A 12,132-nucleotide genomic window follows, 5' to 3' on the forward strand; every position below is an offset into this window, starting at 1 on the left:
CGGGTAATTTGCTTGCGTACAGGAAAAACATAATTTTTTTACTAAAGTTAATAACTCCTGCAAGAATTTGGTCATGAAATTCTTCTAGTCTACTTCAAGACCGTACGCCACAACAATAGTTAACAACATTATTATGGAAAGAAAACATATTTGAGTCTATTTGCTAAGGATCACCTACATCATCGCCCAGTTATATGCACATTACATCTGTGTCAATTACGCTATAATTAAACAAATAAATGAACGGTGAATTCTGTGTGTATGTATTTTCACGTTGTCTGCGCTGCTGTGCTAAAGTAAAGGTATATCATCGCCCTCTTATATTCATCTTACATGTGTATTTGAATTCCTGCCGGAAAAAAAAAAGTGATTTCAGTGTTGATATACTTTCATTTGCTCTGCGATGCAGTATAAACTTACAAGCAAGCTCGGCTGCTGCATATTTTCCAACAAAAAAATATTAATATATGGCAGTATATTTTTAATGATAAAATATGTATAATTTTGTGTTTAATGCATAGGATGTTTTAAGTGGAGTAATATATTGACATGTGATAAGCTCTTGTATCATCTTTAGTTCATGTCCTCAGCAGTTTCTCAATCATCTTACAGTTATCTTTATACTTTCATCATGTTTTAACCATTTATCTATCTTTATATATATTCTAACTTGTACATATTTGTTCTGTTGTCCTCAATTTTTGATTTCAAAAATTGGACTATCACATGGAAATTTTTATTAAAAAATGAAAAAAATTATTCTATGGCACGCTTCCCGAGGCAGAAATTCGCCCCATCCTTGGACTGGATCGATTGTTGATCCATCCCCAAGCTATGTTTCGAATTTCGTTGCGTTTCGAGTCCGTTTGCTATGTTTTTGCTTCAATGTAGGGGAATTTTTCGATAATTGCCAGTAACTGGTAATTTGTTTTTCAAAACCCCCTTGAAGCTTTTGGTCTTGTAGGGGAATTTTTCTCCAATAACAAGTTTTTGGAAACTGGTAAAAAGGGTTTTAAAACCCCCTTTACTAGTAGAATGACTTTTAAGTGTTTTGTAAAACTTGTAAATGGGTTTTTTAAAACCCCTTTACATGTTTTTATAACTTAAAGTTATTTTTATTTTTAAATAGCATTTGTAAAAGGGATTTTAAAATCCCTTTACATGTTTTAAGTAAAATCACTTGTAAAGGGAATTCTATTTCCCTATTACAAGTAATTTAACTTGTATTTCCTTTTCTAAAACCCAAAATTTGCCTTAGAGGCAAAAATATGAACATTTTGAAAACTTCTTGTTTCATTTCTAAAACCCGAAATTTCTCCCATGTCTTTGCAAACTGATTTGGGTTCAAATTTTTTGGAGGAAAGATAGGGATTCCTTCCAAATGCGGATTTGTTGCAACTTTGAAGGATTCAAACCCTTGTTCTATGCATCTATCAAACTTATTTTTGCCATTTGTCTTCTTCAACATTTTTTTTTCTGAATCTTGTATTCATGCCATTTGCCATGGTTTGGAGGTTCGAATCTACCCATTCCTAAGGCATTTTTGATTTAATCATAAAGGCGTTGGATTCCAAACTTCATTCAAACCGTTTTATGCACGTTTTGGGTAATCGATTTGCAAAAACGCCCTAAAAACCAGTCATGTTTTTTTGCAAGTTTCGCACCTTTCTCAGTCAAGGTATGTTTTCAATTCTAAATCATTTTTGCTTCCTCTTGTATTTAATGATGAATCAAATCATTTTCGAACTACTTCCTTGGCATTTTTTATGGCATTTTTATAGCAAATCGGTTTTTCTTTGGTCACCATGTGTGGCTAAGTTTCTTCCTTTGTTTAAATTCTATTTAAAGGGTTTCATCTTCCATGTTTGGTTGACTCTACAAGCTTGGATCTCTCCTCATCTTTGCAAGGTAATTTTTTTTTTTTTTAATTTCTTTCTTGTTTCTTTCCTTGCATGTTCTTGTTTAAGTTTTGGTTTTGTTCATGTTCATATTGGGTTTATGAGAGGAAATTCCCCATTTTACAAAGAAATTTGTAAAGTAAAAGTTGTTCTTCCCCTTTGAAAATTCTCCTTCTTTACTTGCATTCGGGTTTTAGTAACCTGATTGCAAGTAAGAGGAAAATTTGTGTTCTTCCCTTTTTCGGACAAAGACTTAACCTTCTTTGATCCAAAAGATCAAGTTTCAAAACAAGAAAAATGTGTTCTTCCCTTTTTTGGACAAAGACTTAACCTTCTTTAGTCCAAAAATCAAGTTTCAATGGTGAAAAAATCAAGTTCTTCCCAATTTCGGGTTTTGAAATCCGGATTGCAAGTTGAAAGTACTTCCCATTTTGGCATGACAAAGTTCCAAGTGATCTTCCCGAAATTCATTTTTACCTATCTGCTTCCAATTCCCCTCATCCGTACTTATCATCTTCGTCATTTCCCGCTTGCCTAAATACCTTTTTTCCGTCCATTCCTTCGATTTTCAGTTTGCAAATAAGTTTGCATTTGGATTTAGAAAACCAATTGCAAATGTGTTCTTCCCAACTTCCAAACTGAAAATTCATTCTCCTTCCATTTATTCATGCTTCGTGTTTTGCAAGTATAATTGCATTCGGAATTTAAAACCCGATTGCACGTTTGTACTTCCCTCTTGTGTACTTGCAAAACATGTTTCAAAACCCGAAATAAGTCAAAAGCTTATTTTTCCACTTCTTATATCTCCTCTCACAAAGCCAAAATACGAAAGTTGAACTTTCTCATTTGGAGGAGTGAAAATGTCTAAAGATACTGACTTTGATATTGCCTTGATACTCTTGGATTTACATTGCAGCATTCCCAGTTGTTTCCAGATGACAGATGTATCATCATCTCCCACTCCAAAAAAGATGAAATACAGGTATGATAAATACCAGAATGAAGTTCCGCAGTCACAGATCTCCTCCTCCCTTGATCATATCAAGGATATTGAGATAGGGCATGTTGACATGTCCGAATTCATACAAAGGATTGAAGATCCGAAGGAGGGTGATATGCAACGGTTGTTGGACAACCATATCCATCATGCCGCATCCTTTCCAGTTGCTGCCCTAGAACCATAATTTATTCTAGCATGTGCTCATCATTTTGACAAAGAGACATGAGTCATTAGAAATGATGATGGGGAAGTGATCATTCGCTTGGATGCAGAAGCTATAGAGAGGGTTTTCAAAATACCTTCGGAAACCATTTATATAGAGATCTCCAAGCAAAGTGCAGCTGGATACTTTGCCAAAAGGGAGAAAGACTGTAAGCGTCATATCAACAAATGGATTCATGAACCTTGCACTGTGCTTACCAGATGGGCAAAGTTATATCGGTCTGATTTCAAGAATGAGATTGGTGATACTATTACTCTTCTTAGCCGTATGATGGGATTGGAGCATTCCAATGTTTTTGAACCTTGGATGTACCAATTTATTATGTTAGTAAGGCAGTCTCAGCACATCTGTTGGGATGAAATCATCAGTGATGCTTTGTGTGAGCAATTTGCAGTCGTCCCTACTACCTTCACCTTCTACATGAATTCATATCTCGTGTATATTGCTGCGTCACTTAGACATTTCCCAGGTCTTTCCACCAAGGGTGATCGCATGCTTGTACCGGTTTGGGAATACTATGATCAGTTGCCTCTAAGATCAAGTAGGTCTCATTTCAGAAGGGTTCAGGACGCTTTCTTTGGTCATTATTTGTGTCAATTTGACAAGAACTTGAAGAACAAAAGAGTCTCAGATGAAGCATGGGAAAAGGTGAAAGAATATGGTTGTTTGTTTTTCCAATTTCCACCTTTTACCTACATGAGAGTTGGATGCTATGGCGAGCAGCCTTACATGCTCCCACGGTACCCAACAGATAAGATTATTCTCATGGAATTGGGAAGGCAGATCATGGCTGTGCATACACACCAGTCAGTTAAGCACAAGGTTGGCATGGGTATTTCTTCCAACAACCCATTGAAGATTGTTTAATATTCTCGAATGACTTCAATCAAGGCCAGGGCTATGGAGACTGAGTTGCAGGAAATTAGACTCAAAAGATTCAAACCTAGAGCTGATTTCGATTACTGAGGCATGAAGGAGAAGATCAAGAAGACCTTCATCCATGTACACCAGATAGAAGATATTTGGGCTGATCTTCATACCGAAAAGGAGATTTGCAAGATGGATTATTGCCGACTCACTGCAGAACATTTTGTGGATCTAAACCTCGTGAATGTGCCACAAGGTATGATTGATGATGGTAACGTTCTTGATCCTGAGTTTGTCAGTCATAATGTTGATGAGGCTCCGCTTCCTTCTATCCACTGGTCCCACAAGGAAGGCACTTCTATCTTGGATAGATTTCAGTCAGTTCTTGCCAATACCAATATCTGGCTAAAGAATAATGGTGTCAAGCTCATTAAGATTAAGGTTGGGAAAGAAGAGGATTCTACAGGTCCTCTTGGGCAGAAGTCTGAAATTCAACTAGACAACAAAGAAGGTGCATCCTCTTCTAGTACAAGGATTAAATTGTGAGTCAGTCGTGCAATGGTGCTTCCTCCTCAGGAAATAACAGTTCAAGGCAAGGAGAAGCCACAATTGGAAATTCATGTGATTGATCCTGAAGCTTCAGAGGAAGAAACTCAATCTGATAATGCTCTTCAGTCACTTTCTATAGAGTCTCCACAATTCTCTTTCTTCACTTCCTATTGAGGTACACATGTTTCCTCCTGTGATAGATGTGAGCTCTCAATCTGCCCCTTCAGTTTCAGAATCTTCGCAGAATGTCCTTCCACTTTCAGCAGCAGAACCATCTCAAGGCCATCCTTAGGAAAATTTGTTGAATATATTTTCAGAAGATCCTTCATATGTACCTGTGTCTGATATTGATACTTCTATGACCTATTTTGATGAGTTCATGACATCTTCATCACATCCTGTCATCACTCAGCAAACTATGGTGGCTATCCAGACGGACACTTCTCCCAAGGTCACCATTGTTATTCAAACAGAAACTGCTTCTCCCTCTATCCCAGAATCAGAGTTAATGGCTTTACCTCCATGGCTCAGTTCCTTCACTGCAAAGAGGAAGAAGCAGGTGATCTCACCTGATCGCTTCGACTACCAACAGTTGAAACAATCAAAACCTAAAGCTGTTAAGAGGGCAAAGACAGTTTCAAGGGTGACCGTTGATGAAAACCGGATGAGAGTGGTAGAGATTGCTGAACCAATATCAGATAAACCAGTTGAAGAAATGCAAGCAGCTGATTATCGCATCACCAAAGTTCAACTGGGTAAGCAGACACATGAGGTTGTCAAGTACAATGCTCAACAAACAGTGGCTACATTGGTACAACGGTATGATGAGGTGTTGACCAAGAAAGATCAACTGGAAGTAGAGAATCAAAGACTCATGGCAGCCATCCAAAGTATTACTCAACCTTCAAGTGGAGAAGGCCAAGTACCTATTTCTTCCAGGGTCAGCAAACCAATCCAAGGTATTGAGAGAGCCGCCCAAAAGGTTCAAGCCTTAGACACCTGGGTTGATCAACTGCATGAATTATGTTCACAAGTCATAAGACAGGTATTTGAAACGATGGTTAAATTGGAGATCATTGAAGATAAGTTGAATCAAATCTTGGGTGCTTTCAAACTAAATTTGGAGAAGGTTGAGGGAAATTTAGTTTCTTGGTGAAAGATGCCTCAACATGAGTTGGGCGTTCTTCAGGTGCATGACGTAATTCCTTCCAGAGTCACGTACATTGAATATGAGGAACTTCTGGAGAACAAATCTCTTGTTCTCAAATCACTCATTGAAGAAATTGATGAAACCTTAAAGCTGCATGAAGCAGTCTTTCAAGATGTAACCTCCCATTGTAAAAAGGCATCTTGTGACATTTTAAATCAGAATGATGAGCTGCTGCCCGAGGAAGAAGTTCTTGTAGACCTGCAACTCAAGATTCATGATGAATGGAGAAGTGAGCAATTCTCAGTCGCTTCCATTCAAATATTGATTAAGTATCAAACCGAGTTGCAGGAAATCCGGTCAGCATTGGAAAAAGGCAATTCCACGCTATGCCAATGCCATGATGTCATCGTAAAAACTAGGGTGGTGGCTATGAACACTCATGAACCAGATCCTGATGAATTGCAGAAAGTTATTCAGAAGTTCGAATTGTTCGTATCTTCAAGAGTTGCAACTTAAGTATTTTTAACACTTGTTGTAAAATTTTAAAATTGTAATTTCAGAATTGTAGTTTCCCTTTCGGCAAGTTGTCATCACTTGCATTTTTGTAATTGCAAGTTGTCTTCACTTGCATTTTTGTAATTGCAAGTTGTCATCACTTGCATTTTTGTAATTACTGGTAAGGCAACTACAAGTTGTCTCCGATTAGGACTGTAGTTGGAATAAGTCTTAGTTAGTTAATGAAGTCATAATTAGTTGTTGAATAGGTCTTGGTGGTTGAGGGAATTTCTCAAGTTAGTTAGGATCCTCCCACCTTTTTCTCAAGGCTCCTCTCCTATAAATAGAAGAGAGGGTCCTTTGTAATCTTTATCTTTTGGGAAAGCAAGCAAAAACTCTGCCAAATTTACAACAAGAAGTCTTTGAGCTTATATATGTGAATTGAAGGTTTTGAAGAATAATAAAGAAGGATTACTCAAGTTTTGAGTCTTTTGAGCTACAAGTTTCAGTTTCATTCTTTTTATTTATTCTATGCAAAGTGTTTCTAAAGGAGCTTAGTCCAATATGATTTGAAGTCTTTGAGCTGCAAGTAGAGAAGATTAATTAAAATAGGAAATCTCTAGAAGGAGCAACAAGTCTTTGAGCTTGCGTCTGTTCTTGAGGAAAAATTATTGTTTGATAAGAAATAGCAGCAAGTCTTTGAGCTTGCATTAGTTCTTATCTTTGTGTTAAAAGAATAAATTATTCCAGTCTTTGAGCTGTCGTCTTTTATTCATTGTAAAATTTAGTATAGCAAAGGGTAGATAGGACTTCCAATAGTCAAGTCTTTGAGCTTGGTATTGTTGTCCCGTCCCTAAGGAAGTGATGAAAGTCTTTGCGCTTTCAGGAAACTTCATTTCCTTTCTCTTATTTCACTTAAAAGTGGTTACTGCTGTTATTCAATCGCTATCCTTTTCTATGAAGAGAAAAGGATATTGTCTTTCTTGAAAAAAGAAGAAAGATTGCTGTCCCATCCCATTTTATTTTCCAAGTTGTAGTTAGATAGGGGGAGCCTTCCCTTAATTAGGAGAGTTTTTACTCGTGTGCTGTGGTTGAAACCACAATATTGTATATTTCCCCAAGTGTACAAAATTTTCAACCAACATGTTCTATGCTTCAGCATTAACGTTTTATCTCCAAGTTATATTTTGGAATTCTTAAAATATGTATGTATGAATGAATGTAAAATTTAAATTTTTATATTTAAATTCTAAATTTTGTATGATTTTATGTTAGTCATTACGAGTTGACTTAGTACCTGATTGTGTGGCATTCAATGTGCATTTAATTTATTATGACACTGTAATATTTGGATATCAAACTACTTAGGAGAAAAATGCTTGAAATAAAATAATCAACAAGATAGAAATAAATTATACAAGAAAATATATCTATTGAATTAGAATGAAAATCATACACGCATGAGTGATTAGAACAAAAGCAATATGTATGCATAGGACATACCACTCAAGAGAATAAAAAAAACAACCGATGTGTGATAAAGGGAGAAATTGCATAACTAAACTTAACTATATGAAGAGAATACATAAGTCCAGAACTACATGGGGAGAAAGGATGCAAAAGATAAATCTCAACAAAAGGCCTATCTCTCCATGAGAGAATGAAGTAAGAATGACTATGCAACACCCCTTGAAGGAATGATACCCCACACCTTCAAGAGATCTTGTATATGGACATAATTATTTTGAAAGAATGGTTTGGACAAAATATATATATGAAACCTACTATACAATAGGACAATATAATAACAAATATCTACTTGTACAATAGCTCCTTTAGAATGCATGCAAATCTCAGTATATTTGAAGTGATGATGGACTTAATTCTTTAATATCACTTTGCAAACAATTGTTCCTTTGAAGTCTATTCTTACACTACTATTATGACATCATCTCTTCATAGGATATTATGGTAGATATGCTGAACTTTATGGTGAGTGGGAGGTGTACATGGTTGGTGGATGGTTTGAGAAACAAAACAAGATTGGTTTAAGGTGGTACATAAGTATATTGATTGATAGGATTAGACCCATTGTTAGGTCCTCCATAATTAAACATTTACATAATTCACAAATTACACAAAGTAGCATAAATCAAAGATACATGTTTAATATCTATAGATAAAGACATTGCATTAATTGCAAGATTGTTTAGTACAATAAGTTATTACATTTAGAATATAAGGATACAAACTCCTTTACTATAACTAAAATTAGATTACATTGAATACATAAGAGCAAAACATAAAGATCCTAATATGAATTCTTGGAACTTGACAAAAACTACAGGTGCGAACATTGCCAGAGCATCTTTCCACCCTACCACAAAGTAATACTAGCAAGAGTAATGGAATTGCGTAGTATGATTCCAATGCTATATTTTTACTTAAATATTGAATTCAATTTCATAATTTAAAATCCATCTCAACACAAGGGAGAGCATAGCATCATTATAATGATTTCTAATATTTTAAAAAATATTCTAGAATATAAGTGCATAAATGCACACAAGGTCACATAAGAGCACATAAGAGTATCCAAAGTATATGTACTCAAACTAGTAAGAATAGGGCGCCCTAGGCCCCTATCCTAGACTAGGGTGACCAATGCCCTTGTGTAAGTAGTTTGGCCAGAACTATTGTATTGCAAATGTTGGTTGTGTATGTAGTGGGAAATGTCCCTCTGATTTTTGTCTTACCTAAATGTTAAATTTGAAAAGATGTAAGTTGCATATAAATACAAATCCCTCTCTCATTTCAAACCTTAACCTTCATAATTCAATTCTCATTGAGCATGTTCAAAGAATTGAGTATAGATTTGCAATCAAGGTGTCAAGCATTCAAGTCTATATATTTGTTTTAGCAACAATGATCAATTTTAATGTCTTCCTGCATGATGAAGGTATGCAATAACATCATTCAAGAAAAATCAAGCCTTATTTAAGACTTCATGCCAATGGTTTCATAACTAAGGTAACATTTATCAAATCCATTATATTTATTATTGTTTTGGCCTCTATCCTTTCTAAAGATAAGCTCTCTTTTCATTAATCATTGTTATAGTTGAGATGGGAACACCAACACTGAGTTTGACTTAAGAAAGCCCCTATACAACAAAACCATTTCCCCCCATTTTCATGTATGTAGGTTTTGATCCAATAACAAATAACTTGTTATAGGTTTGTAGTAGTATGCAATCACATATGATCTTAGATTTTGAATGGGCAAAATAACCTAATCTAGGGTGCCCTCCAACCATGTCTAGTGTTATTGGACATAATTTTGGAGAGAATGACTTACAAGACCTCTTGACTATGAATCTATAACTTTTTGTGTACATAGACACCCTCACACTAGGTCCACCACTCTAATCGTGTTTAGTATTTTTAGGCCCAAATTGTAGCTACAAGTTCCTCTTTATTTCCTCTTTTTATACTTGAGCTAGTGTGTTATTTTGTATTTCAGTGTCATTTTTGAAAGATATCAATTCCTTATCATTTAGCCTAGATCTTAAACACATATTTTATAAGTACAGGTCCATTGCAACAAAGGAACAACAATTTGTAGTGTTACACTCTTTTACTAGGACTGTAGTTATACCTTAAATTCATGTTCATAATAATATGCCATGGAAATTTGAGATCTTAATTTGCATTCCTAGGCTAGGATCTCATTCTTTGCATATGATTTTGTTGAACCTTACCTTTTGCATAATTTCTAATCTAGAATTTTGGATATGAGTTATTTGTATAAAAACATTAGATTAAAATACAAACATTACTAAAATTTATTTCTTATGTGATTGCATTGGTTAATTAATCATAACATTATTATTTTATACTTCTTATATAGTGGGCTACTTGATCACATTATTGATATTCACTTAGTATAATCTATTACATCATTTCTATCTATCATTACATATTACTTAATTCATTTATTAATTGATGACATCATTTTTCATTTCTATTTATATTTGTAAAAATAAATTATGAGAAAAATAAAGGCATTAAAACATAAACCAATTTCACTCCATCTTCTTTTATTTTTCCTTTATTACTTTCTAGGAAAAAAATTGTGCTTTTGAAGCTTATACTTTTTTATGAGTTGAATAAATTGAAATCTAAGATTCTTGTGAAAAGAAGTTACTAACTCATGGCTTCCCATGCTTTAACTATTAATGTTGTTGAGCTTGAGTTTCCTATTGACTTGTCTCTATCAATAAACACAGGAGAGAAATATTCCCTCAATCAAATACATATCTTTCCTAATGTAATTGAAAATCATTCTCATCCTTCTCTTTATGAGGATGAAACTTAAATACATGGGTCTAATGAACAATGGAAGAAGCTTGATAAGGAATAGGAAGGCATTCCCCTAGATTGAGACTCTAAAGAGATTGATACAAGGTGAGTCACATGATGTGGATGTTATATATAACATAGCTCACATATTGGACGAAAAAACTATGACCATAGCTAGTTACTCATAAGTGCTTGGATATATACTGCTCATTAAAACCAAGTTTAGATACGAGTATCAATTGCTACAAAATATCCTTATTACTAACTATGTGACACTTTTCTCCACTCTTTCATTTATTTCTCAAACCAACTATCAACCATCTGCACCTGCCACTTACCATAATGTTCCACATACCTATTAAGAAGAATTATAATTAATATTCTAATCAAGCATATTTAATGTATTTGAGCATAAATCTGCAATCAAAGAGTTAAGTGTTCATTTCTACATCTTTATTTGAGAAATCATGATCAATTATGATGTGCTCCTCCATGATGAAGGAATGCATTAACACCATTTAAGGAAATGGAAATCATTATTTGATACTTCAAGCCAAGGGTTTCATATCTAAGGTAATATTTGTCATTTCAAGCATTCCCATTAAGGTTTCTTCCTCTTTCTTTTCTAAGGATAAGGCCTGTTTTCATATATATATATATATATAGTGGAGGTGGAAACACAAAAATGGGTTTGACTTAGGCTAGCCACTATATAGCACAACAATAAATGATCCTAGATTTTGAATAAGTAGAAACACTTGTACTCTAGGGTGACCTCCAATTGTGTTCAATTCTTTTTAGTTGAACTTTAGAGAGACAAATATACAAGGCCTCTCAATTGGGAGTCTAGAACCTTCTATTGATATAGAAAACCTTGGACTAGGGGACCCTCCAATTGTGTTTAGCATATTTAGGCCTAGATTATAGTGAAAGGTTCCTCTTTGACTCCTCTTTTTAGGTTTGAGATATTATATTGGTTTTTTATTTTGTATTTTATTGTTAATGTTGAAAGATATCAATTTCTTATCATTAAGCCCAAATCTTAAATCCACAATTCATAATCCCAATTTTGTTGCAACAAAAGGAACATAAACTAGAGAATATTACATAGTGTAATGAGAAATCCAAAACTGCATTAGACAACATCTTGAACTAGTGATGTCTCCACATATATTAGGACTATATCTAAACCTATTTATGTTTGTAATGTAATGCCAAATGAAAAATTGAGATCTCAGTTTATGTTCTTATACTAGGATCTCACTTTTCATCGATCGCATTTTGGTGAAGTTGCCATTTTACATTATTTTTTATTTGTATTTTTAGATCTTATTTATCTGCATAGAATTTTCAGATCAAATGTAATTATTTCTAGCTTATATTTCTTATGTGTTTGTATTGATTAATTAATCACAATATTTTTACTAATATTATTTAATTAGTTGGTTAATTGATCACAATATTACTATTTCAAAATAGTTTAATTAATCAATTTTCAATGAATTTGCGAGATAAACAAAGACATTAAAAGCATAAAATAATTTCCCTATCTTTTCCTTTATTGCTTTCTAGGAACAAGAGTTTGATTT

General features: G+C 34.3%; 1 protein-coding gene across 1 annotated transcript in view; it reads right to left on the reverse strand.

Annotated features, from left to right (window-relative positions):
* The window catches only part of LOC131043279 (endoglucanase 16-like), a 35,911-nt gene that overhangs the window by 13,659 nt on the left and 10,120 nt on the right, over positions 1 to 12,132 (reverse strand). The gene's annotated exons all lie outside the window — the stretch shown is intronic.

The sequence above is a fragment of the Cryptomeria japonica genome, chromosome 5 (assembly GCF_030272615.1).
Source record: "Cryptomeria japonica chromosome 5, Sugi_1.0, whole genome shotgun sequence".
Taxonomy (NCBI): Eukaryota; Viridiplantae; Streptophyta; class Pinopsida; order Cupressales; family Cupressaceae; genus Cryptomeria; species Cryptomeria japonica.